Source organism: Amblyomma maculatum, chromosome 1 (genome assembly GCF_055883805.1).
Source record: "Amblyomma maculatum isolate TAMU_Amacu chromosome 1, ASM5588380v1, whole genome shotgun sequence".
Classification (NCBI taxonomy): Eukaryota; Metazoa; Arthropoda; class Arachnida; order Ixodida; family Ixodidae; genus Amblyomma; species Amblyomma maculatum.
In genome coordinates this window covers 141,453,554-141,464,717 of record NC_139344.1, presented here as the reverse complement: position 1 = coordinate 141,464,717, position 11,164 = coordinate 141,453,554, and the positions used below count along the sequence as shown (strand labels likewise).

The following is an 11,164-nucleotide window of genomic DNA, read 5'->3' as shown; positions in this document are numbered from 1 at the left end:
ATGGCTGGCTCCCACGGAGCGGTTTTGGCGGCCAAGGCGGGCCGCGGTAACAGGGTTTTTGCTTCTCGTGCGGAGGAATATCAAGTTATTCTGCCAAAGCTGCCTACCGGTCATCGCATTGCCGAAAATACTGTTTTCATGCATGGGGACCCAAGAGCTCGTGCATACAATGTCGAAGACTACCGGGACACTTTGGCCAATCTTGGTGCGCTCCCGACGTTTTGGCGTTGGGAGCGTACCAGATGAACCACGTATAGGCGGTGACGCTAAGAAGTGCCGACGCTGCTCAGAAGGTGCTTTCTGCTGCTGAAGTGAAGGTAAAAAACCGCCCTTGTTTGCTCATCGATCCAAATAACCGGGAAGTTCGCTTAAAGCTGTACTGGCTGTTGTTCGGAGTTATAGATGAAGATTTTCGGGTGGCCCTGGCTCCCTACGGGAAGGTGACGGATGTGACTCTTGAAATGTGGCGGGCCATGGGAGTCACAGTGGCACTGAAATTGCACGCGGGTGTCAAAATTGACAACATCCCCCACCAGCTGAAGATATCCGGCGAGTTGACCCTTGTTGTTGTGCCTGGCCGGGCTCCGCTTTGTCTCCGTGGTAAGAGCACCGGGCACATGCGTCGCGACTGCCAGGTGCCGCAGTGCAGTCGTTGTCGCCGTTTCGGCCACGACGACACCCAGTGCCCAAAGACGTACGCCAGCATCAAGGGACTGGTAGATGCGACCGATTTATCAAATCATCTTATGGATGAGGCAGACTCGGAGGAAGCAGCAATGACGAGCCTCAATGAGGCGACCGAAAAAGGCTGTTCGGATATCGAAAGAGAGAAACAAGTCGATGATGCTGGCAAGCCTGAAGCCGGGCTTCGACACGAAAACGAATGTGCCACTTACGAAAATGTAGAGACCAGCAGTGCGAACACCACACTTCTCAGCGGACCCAACGTGTGTCACAGCGAGGCAGAGCCAATGACTGGGACTGATACTGGCAGTGTCAACTCAACTGCAAAGTGAGCTCACGACGCGGGAGAAAATACGACGGGACCTGGTGCCGTTGCGACTGGTGAACCGCCAGCGAAGACGACTTCGGTGCGGCGCTCTATTTCAGCGGAGCGGAAGGCGGCGGAGTCGCCGCCTTTGCCGAAGTGAAGGCTGCGTCGTGACATGTCACTTAGGAGCAAAGCGCAGCAGGGAGGTAAACGTCATGCCTTCGGCCTTTATTCCGCTTTGAAAAAAAAAAAAATCGTTATGGATAAGTCAATTCGTGTCACAACTATAAACGTGCGTGGGCATTGCCTCAAGGAGGAAACAGAATCAATTGTATCGACTGGTAATCGACTTTGATTTGGACATTTTAGCAGTGCAGGAGACAAAGGTCGAGGGCGACGAGGAACCGGAAGTATGGTGCGCCAATTCCTGGCGCGATACAGCGCTATTGTGAGCAATGCTAGGTACCTCTTCCGGCTGTGTGCTGTACGTGCGACAGAGCCTAGAAGCAAAAATTGAAGATGTAATAACATGCTCGTTAGGGCGGTTTATTGTATGCAATTTTTCTTTATCGTCTTTTTTGTGGCGTGTCATTTGTTTGTACGCGCCGACTGTTGTCGAAGACACGCTGCAGTTTTTTTGAACAACTGAAACAATATATCCAGTGTAACAGATTTCTTAATGTTACTGGTGATTTCTAATGTGTTTTGTCACCCCATGATAAAACTAGCACCCGACCGTAAAAAGGTGCCAGCACCATCCTTCTAAGCGAGATAATAAGAGATTGTTGAGGAGGACGTTGCGGAGTGCCTTGACGGTGGGAGAACTGCGCGGTACACCCATTTTCAAAAATCCAGTCACGCCCGTATAGATAGAGCATATACGTAAGCCTTGATTTAATACCTCTGCAAGGAGTACCAAGTGAAAGCTATCCCATTCAGTGATCATTGCTTAGTTAGTTTTGTGGCAGGAAGCGTAAAAGAAAGGAAAACGAACTTTGATTGGCAGTTGTGGAAATTGAACGTAAAGATACTGAATGATGATCATTTCATGACGGACGTAACCAGTCAACCTGAGGAAATGAATGCTGTAAATAATATGTCACACCGTGAAAAATGGGAGAATTCCCAGCAGGTAGTCAAAATTAAAGCATTACAACGATCGAGTGCTATATTCAGAGAGAAACGAGCAAAAGAAAAACTGATGCCCAGGAACCTGGAAAAATTGATTAGGGAAGAGTGCGAAATGCTCGGCATTTTCATGGTCGATATTCGAGCACTGAAGCAGTAACGTGAACAATTCGATGTCGAACGATATCGCGGTGCTCTGTTTCGAGCAAGGGCTGATAGGCTGATAATGGGAGAAGCACCTTCAAAAAGAATGCTGAGCTCGGAAAAATGGCAAGCACGGTGCAATCAGATAATGAAAATAGAGCACAATGGAAAAGTCAATGACGGGGCTAAAGATATTGAGCGCGTTTTCTACGAGCACTTACAGTGCTTTGTTTGCCAATTGCTCAGTTGATATTGTTCGTTTCAAGAACGATTTCTTGTCATTGATGCCAAGGTTAAGGGACGATACCAAAGAAATATTGGAGGCGCCTATTTCACTTGCAGAAGTGCTAGATGCTATTTTCATTATTACAGCGCAAAGACGGACGGGACAAGAGGAGGACACAACAGCGCTGACTGTCAACAGTTGACAGTCAGCGCTGTTGTGTCCTCCTCTTGTCCCGTCCGTTTTTGCGCTGTAATAATGAATGTATGTAACCAACTCGCCCAAAATGTTGTATTATAGATGCTATTGATAGTATGCATCCGGGAAATCCACTGGACCTGATGGTCTGACTTCTGCCTTTTACAAATATTTTAAAGGGGGTGTTTCTCCAGTGCTGACTGACGTATACAACGAGGCGTTCGATATGAATGTGCTACCTCCATCTTTCTGGTCTTCCCATAAAGTTCTTATACCAAAATCAGAAGATCCCGTCATACTACGCAGAGTAACATCTTACCGGCCAATTTGCCTTACGTACTGTGACTACAAGATAATGATGAAAATATTGGCTACGAGGTTGCAGACGGTCATTTATGAGTTAATGGGGCCGCATTAAACGTGTGGCTTTAAAGGTCGAACAATTTCCACAAACATACACATAGGGCGCAGTATGCTCGAATGCTGTGACGTAATGGGTGCGCGACTGGCAATGCTCCAAATTGACTTGGAGAAAGCCTTTGACAGGGTGCCTCATGACGTTCTTTTGTGCATTCTAGATTATGTAAATGTGGGTAGTATTATTAGAGACGGGGTAGCCATGGCGTACTGTTACTGTTCAACGTGGCTAATTGTCAACAAGGTAGTGGGAGCGCCCATTAAAGCCCAACGCTCGGTACTGCTCGGTACTCCCACTGCTGCTTTGTTTGTACATAGTCTTTTTGTATGTGCGTGATAAAGAGCGATTGTGTACAAGGTTTCAAAGTGCATGAAGCGGAAATTCGACTGTTGGCGTATGCAGATGATATTGCTGTGTTCTGTGCCGATACCGACAGTGTCATGCAGGCAGTTCAGTGTGTAAAATACTTTTGCGCTGCAAGTGGTAGCGCGGTAAACCTGAGTGCCTTGGATTCTGTCATGGGGATTGGCCGGCGACGCCAGCATATTTCGCAAACATGAACTTCGTTACAACACCGGTCAAATACTTAGGTGTACCCCTTCAGTGTTATCGAGACAGTGATTCATACTGGAAGAGTGAAGTAGATAATCTACGAGAGAGAGAGTAAATAAGTGGAATGGATGGAACTGGTCCATGTTTGCGAAGGCCACAATATGTAACTTGTTTTTAGTTAGCAAAATTTGGTTCGTCCTCACGGTCTTGCACCGCTCAAGAGTCAATATCCAGAACATTCACCGTGTGTTCGCCGTATTCATCTGGGCATCAACTTGGGAAAGATCAAGCCGTAGTAATTTATTTCTACGGCTGCGGAAAGGAGGACTTGGTTCGACGCATTTGGTTTTGAGACAAGTTGTAAATCTTTTTCTTTTCTTCAGGAATGTGAAGCATCCGTTGTTACACACTGTCTGTCAACTTCGTCTAGGAAAGCAGTTGCTTAATATGGTGGTGTCTATCGGGAGTTTACCTTGTAGCGTTTAGGGTTTTCCGCGCGAAGTTGTGATTTCGTGCAAGTTCTTGTCAACACGTTTCTCACTGGAATATTTGGTCAGAGTAAGCTGAAAAAAGTTTTACAAAGATCTATGCGACGCTGTTTTTTTCATGCCATTATATTGATCTTTGTACAGTGCAGGTCGCGGTGGTAATGTTTTAAAGCGCTTGTAGGCAATGTTAATCCCAGCTGGTGTCAAAATTTTCTTTTTTAAGTTTCACACGGGAACGCACAATGCCAAACCGTGAATGGCTGAAAGGGGTTTTTTTTTGTTCCCTGGGGCACGCACTGCATATATGTTGTCTTGAATTGATTGGGATGCTGTGCTCCTCTGGGATGTTCTTCAATGTATAATAAAAAAAGATTTTCCCCTTCACGCCCATGGAATCCGTTTTCTTACAAATAGAAAGTGATGACGGAACCCCTTTTGATGTGATTATGCTACTGGACCTGCATAGCATCTGGAAATGCAGAATGGCAGTACGACACGCTGACCCTGATCTGAGATCAGCTCGGCAGTACTTTTAATGAAAATGTGAGGAACTTCGTAGAGGAGCAAAACATGCAATAATGTGTCCCACAATGGTTGTCACGTATCGGAATTTTAATGGTGATGAAGGACTTTTAAGCACGTCCGCACAAGGTGCGCGAGCGTTTTTAATATCGCCTATGGTTGTGGTTTTGTATTTGTGTGAATTTATTTTTTGTTGCATGTAGACCAAAACACCGGCAATAAAGAAAAAAAAATCGGGGGTATAGCTCAATTATAGAGCATTCGACTGCAGATCGAGAAGTCCCTGGTCTAAACCCGAGTGCCCCCTTCGCCCGATTACCTTTCTTTCTAATGGCGTGTTTTATGATGCTTATAGCAGTGACAGCTGCCACGTTGGTAATCGGTCTCGGGGGGTATAGCTCAGTGGCAGAGCATTCAGCTGCAGATCGAGAGGTCCCCGGTTCAAACCCGGGTGCCCCCTTGGCCAGATTACCGTTCCTTTTTGCTGGCGTGTTTTATGATGCATAGAGGAGCATTAAAGCGGTAAAGAAGAGATTGGGCATAGGCATAAACCAGATGTATGTGATAAGGAGTAAGGCGGGCAACGTCATCACGAATATGGACAAGATAGTCAAAGTAGCCGAGGAGTTCTATACAGGTCTCTACAGCAGCCAAAGTAGTCATGACCGTAATGAGATTGGCGGTAGGGAAAAACAGTCAGACGTTCCACCAGTGACGAAGGACGAAGTCAAGAAAGCATTAGAAACTATGAAAAGGGGGAAATCAGCTGGAGAGGATCAGATAACTACAGATTTGTTAAAGGACGGCGGGGATATCCTGCTAGAAAAACTGGCCACCCTGTATACGCAGTGCCTGGTGTCATCGACGGTCCCAGAAGCATGGAAGAATGCAAACATTTTCCTCATTCGTAAGAAAGGGGACTCTAAGGAAAATAAAAATGACAGACCAATCAGGTGGCTGTCTGTTACTAATAGAATCAGGACAACCTTAGACTGCAATCAAGCAAAGGATCAAGCAGGTTTTCGGAAACGATATTCTACTATCGATCATATCCATACCATCAACGAGGTAATAGAAAAATGCTCGGAATACAACCAGCCCTTATACATAGCATTCATTGATTAAGAAAAAACATGCGACTCAGTTGAAACTTCGGCGGTGATGCAGGCATTGCGAAATCAGGGGGTAGGCGAGCCGTACTTGAAAGTGCTGGAAGATATATATAGTGACTGCACAGCAACCATAGTTCGCATTAAGAAAGTAACAAAATTCCCCCAAAGAAGGGTGTTAGGCAAGGAGACACGATCTCCACAGCACTATACACAGCTTGCTTAGAGGAAGTATTCAGAGACTTGGAATGGGAGCAGTTAGGGATAAGGGTAGATGGAGAATACCTCAGTAATCTGCGATTTGCTGATGACATTACCTTGCTAAGTAACTCGGGGGATGAACTGCAAATAATGATTGATGACCTAGACAGGAAAAGTAGAAAGGTAGGCTTAAAAATCAATATGCAAAAGTCTAAGGAATGTTCAACAGCATCGGGAAGGAACAGTTTACGTTAGGTAGCGAAGCACTGGAAGTAGTAGGCGAATATGTCTACTTAGGACAGGTAGTAACCGCAGATCCGGACCATGAAAAGGAAATAACAAGAAGAATAAGATTGGGATGAAGCGCATTTTGCAAGCACTCGCAGATTATGACTAGCAGCTTACCGGTATCGCTCAAGAGGAAAGTATACAACAGTTGCATCTTACCAGCACTCACCTATGGGGCTGAAACGTGGAGCCTAGCAAAGAGGGTTCTTAATTTGAGGACAACTCAGAGGGCTATGAATCGAAAAATGGTAGGGGTAACATTAGGAGATAGGAAGCGTGCAGAGTGGGTCAGATAAATAACTCAAGTTACCGACATTCTAGTGAAAATTAAGAAGAAAAAATGGGCATAGTCTGGGCATGTAGTGCGAAGAGAGAATAACCGACGGTCGCTTAGGGTAACAAACTGGATTCCAAGGGAAGGAAAGCGTAGCAGGGGGCGACAGAAAGTTAGATGGACGGATGAGGTTAAGAAGTTCGCGGGGGTCAAGTGGATGCAGCTAGCACAGAACCGGGTTAATTGGAGAAATATGGGAAATATGATGATGATGATGATAGGAGCGTTTGGCACGGTTGCAGTCCGTTTCGGGGGTATAGCTCAAGGCCCTGAACTCCACTGGAAAAGACAGCGTGACAGCTATGGACTTTGACTCTGCGACGACCAAACGGCGCCATGATGAGGTGACTAGAGAGAACCAGGAGCAGCGACTGTCCGCGTCTCGAACGTCAGTGGTGCGTCGCCGATGTGAAGAAGCAGCACGTCACGAGAAGGACACGATCGTCATCGCTTCCTCGCGGCGACAACCTGGAATCCTAAACAATGGCGGGACGGCACTACATGGCGCGGCGCTGTGCGCGCAAAGGTAAACGCCATACTGGCGTCCTGGTCTGCTAAGCGATGGCGTCGTTTGAAAGGAGCATTCTAGTAGCAACGCTCAATACCAGGGGTCTGTCCTCCAGAAGGAGGCAAAATCAACTGTTGCGACTAGTTACAGAGCAGGAACTAGATATTGTAGCGCTGCAGGAGACCAAAATCGAGAGTCAAGACCAGACCGACAGTATGGTGCGCCCTCTCAGCAGTCGATATGATGTTTGCGTGTGTCATGCGGTAGGGACTTCGGCAGGCTGTATGCTTTTGATTCGCCGATCGTTAGGTGCGGTTGTGGAAAGCGTTATGACCACTGATAGCGGCTGTTGGATTATCTGTGACATCACATTAGCTGGTTTGAAGTGGTGCCTTATCTGTATTTACGCGCACACTAATTCAGTTAGAGGCGAAATCTTTTTGAGAAAATCGGCTATTACTTTGACACAGAACGAACGGTCCTTTTACTTGGTGATTTCAACTGCGTATGCACGGCCCGAGACAAGACTAGTACTACGCCTTTCCGAGATGCGAGCACTGCCTGTTTGAGTGACATTATTGAGCAATGCCATCTTGATCATGCGGGCGATTGCATCGGAAACGCTACTGGAGCGCTTTTCGCTCATTTCCCGGGAAGAAGCCACGCACGTTTGGATAGGGCATACGTATCTGCCGAACTAATACCATACTGCTGAGAATACCGCGTGCAACCAGTGCCGTTTAGTGACCACTGTCTTGTTGTCTTTGGGATTGGAAAAGAAATAGAAATCGAAACAAATTTGTGTGGGAAAATTGAAAACTTAATGAGAGGCTTCGCAAAGACGATAATTTTGTAAGACAAGTAGTGTCAGCTTTAAATGAGATGCAAATAGCCAGTAATAAATCTGAAGGGGAAAAATAGGAAAGATTTAAACAGGAAATAAAATGGAATGCGATTGAACGATCGTGTGCTATAAAACAGCAAGAAAAGGTAAAAGAAAAGGCGCTTAGAAACGACCTCGCCTTTCTACTGACACATGAGTGCAAGCAGCCAGGCTCGTGCCTGGAAGAAATCCGCCCCGTCAATCAGAAATTGGAGGCAATAGATAAGGAGAGATATCAAGGTGCGATGGTGAGGGCGAGGGCACAGCGCCTGTTAGCGGGCGAAATACCCACAAAACGGGCTCTTGGATTAGAAAAGAAGCACGCCAGCAAGAATGACATATCAAAAATAGAATGTAAAGGTGTAGTCTATTCAGTTAAATCGAATATAGAGAGAGAGCCTTTTATAAATACTACAGCAGACTATTTAGGCACACAGAAGGTAAAATTGAACAATTAATGACCAGTTCCCTTTCTCTTATGCCAAGGCTGGATGACGAAACAAAACAAAACAAAACAAAACAAAACAAAAAAAAAAAACGTTTAGAGCTACCAATCTCCGAACGAGAAGTAAATAAAGCCATAGAAGACCTCAACCCTGGAAAGTCTCCCGGACCAGACGGGCTTGCAGCCGCCCTTTATAAGAAATTCAAAGACGATTTCGCCCCAGTTTTGACTACATTATATAATGAGGTCTATGACAAGGATTTGCTTCCACCGTCTTTTCTAACAGCCCATACAATTTATTACCAAAAAACGCTGACGAAGCTAAGCTTCAATAAGTTACCGCTTACAGACCAATATCCCTTACGAACACCGATTATAACATCTTCATGGAAATTCTACCTAAAAGGCTTCAAACTGTATTGGAAGATATGTAGGACCGCATCAGACCTGCGGCATTAAAGGCCTAACCATATATACTAATATCCACAAGGCACGGTCTGTGCTGGAGTGTTGAGACGCCTTGTATGAGAGCGTTGCCATGCTCCAGCTTGACCTAGAGAAAGCCTTCGACAAGGTGCCGCATGTCTTGTTATCAATTTTAGAGCATGCAAATGTGGGCTCAGTTATTTGCAAAGGAGTCGCAATGGCGTACAGTGAGTGCACGACGTGCCTGATAGTAAATAAGAAGGTGGGTGAGCGCATCCAAGTGCAACGCTCTGTGCGTCAAGGCTGCCCCCTGTCGCCATTGCTTTTCTGCTTGTATATTGAACCATTTTTTCTGAGCATTATCGAGAGCAGCAGTACCCGAGGGTTTCGTTTGCATGCAGCAGAGGTCCGCATACTTGCGTATGCCGATGACATTGCCGTCTTCTGTACCGACTACGAAAGCATTCGCAGTGTTGTCAAATTGGTGAAGGGCTTTTGTTCTGTTAGTGGTAGTGCGGTGAACTGGAATAAGTGTCTGGGTTTCTGGCATGGAGAGTGGCACACAACCCCTGCGAATTTCGTGAACATGTCTTGGGTAACAACCCTAGTGAAGTATTTAGGAGTGCCACTGGAAAACTACCGATACAGTGAGTCATATTGGAACCAGCAGGTTTTAGAAGTACGTGAGAAGGCCGACAGACTAAAAGGATTCGGTTGGGCTATGTTTGCAGGTGCTACGATTTGTAATTTATTTCTTGTTACCAAGATATGGTACGTGTTACAAGTACTGCATTGTTCTCGTGTGAATGTGCAGAGATTTCACCGTGTGTTCGCCATGTTTGTGTGGGGAAGTACTTGGGAGTGCACCCGCCGAACCAGCTTGTTTCATCGCGTCCGCTCGGGAGGAGTTGGTTAGGCTCATTTGTATCTGCGCCAAGTGGTTAACCGTTTTATGTTCTTTCGTGATACAAAGAACCCATTTTTACGAACTGTGTGTCAGATTAGATTGAACAGAGTGCTACCAAATTTTGTTGTAAGTTCGGCGAGCATGCAAAGGAGGATTTTCGGAATCCTTAAAGAAGTGTACATGTCATGTCGTGTATTGCAAGCCCGTTTTTCGTTTGATTATTTATCAACTGTGACGCGAAATAGACTTTACAAGGACTTGTGCGATGTCTTTCTCCCGATCCCATTGTACAGATCGTTGTACTGTGCAGGTCCATGGAAGTCAATCCTTAAACGAGTAAAAAATATGGCTGTACCAGGGGGAACAAAAAGTTACTTTTTCAAACTCCATAGCATTACACTAGAAGTTAAGACTTATTTAGAAATGAAAGGTTTTTTTGTACCTTGGGGAAATCACTGCTTCATATGCCGCAAACCGGAAACTATCGAAAACGTATTCTTAGTCTGTTGGGAAGCCTTTTTCTTCTGGGACGTTCTACAACGAACAACTAAAAACCCGTGGATGCTTTCGGAATTCGATTTTTACCTATTGAAGATGATGATGGGCTACCGCTGGATATGATCATGTTATTGGGCCTGCACAGTATCTGGCGATCCATAATGGCTTTCAGGAATGCAGAAGTTGATGCGAGGAAAATACGGCAGTATTATCTCGAAGCCGTTGCGAGTGTTATTGAAGTTCTCAAAACACAAGACGAAGTGCCTGAGTGGCTTCCGAGAATGGAAGTGTTGCTGCAAATGAATGATTTGTAATGGATCACGCAGCCCAAATCGCGTGGTTTTAACCCATGTAGTGTATTTGTCGCGTAATATTCGCTCTGTGTGTGTGTGTATGTGTGTGATGTTCTATATGCGTAAAATCTGATAATAAATTAGGCAATAAGGGAAAAAAGGGGGGTATAGCTCACTGGTAGAGCGTTCGACTGCAGATAGAGAGGTCCCCGTTTGAAACCCGGGTGCCCTCTTCGCCCGAATACACTTTTGTTTTCTGCTCGCATGTTTTATGATGCATATAGGAGCATTTGGCGTGGCTGCAGTCTGTCTCGGGGGTATAGCTCAGTGGTAGAGCATTCGACTGCAGATCGAGAGGTCCCCGGTTCAAATCCGGGTGCCCCCTTCGTCCGATTACAGTTTTGTTTTCTGCTAGCGTGTTTTATGATGCATATAGGAGCGTTTGGCGTGGTTGCAGTGTCTCAGATGTATAGCTCAGTGGTATTTTGTAATCCACATTTGTTAAAGAAATAGGCCTGTATGACGTCACAAATTTTAGTTTCTCTGTTTGGTTTGACTTAGGAATTAACACTGTGTGTGAGGATGCGAACGAAGGAGGGAGTGCACCA

General features: G+C 45.7%; 2 non-coding genes and 1 pseudogene across 2 annotated transcripts; all 3 read left to right on the top strand.

Annotated features, from left to right (window-relative positions):
* On the top strand, positions 1-1,016 carry LOC146204188 (uncharacterized; annotated as a pseudogene).
* Positions 1,017-5,052: 4,036 nt separating this feature from the next.
* On the top strand, positions 5,053-5,124 carry TRNAC-GCA (transfer RNA cysteine (anticodon GCA)). Its single transcript has one exon. It is a non-coding gene; the product is annotated as a tRNA-Cys (tRNA).
* A 5,745-nt stretch (positions 5,125-10,869) lies between these two features.
* Positions 10,870-10,941, top strand: TRNAC-GCA (transfer RNA cysteine (anticodon GCA)). The gene has a single exon. It is a non-coding gene; the product is annotated as a tRNA-Cys (tRNA).
* The last annotated feature ends 223 nt before the right edge of the window (positions 10,942-11,164 follow it).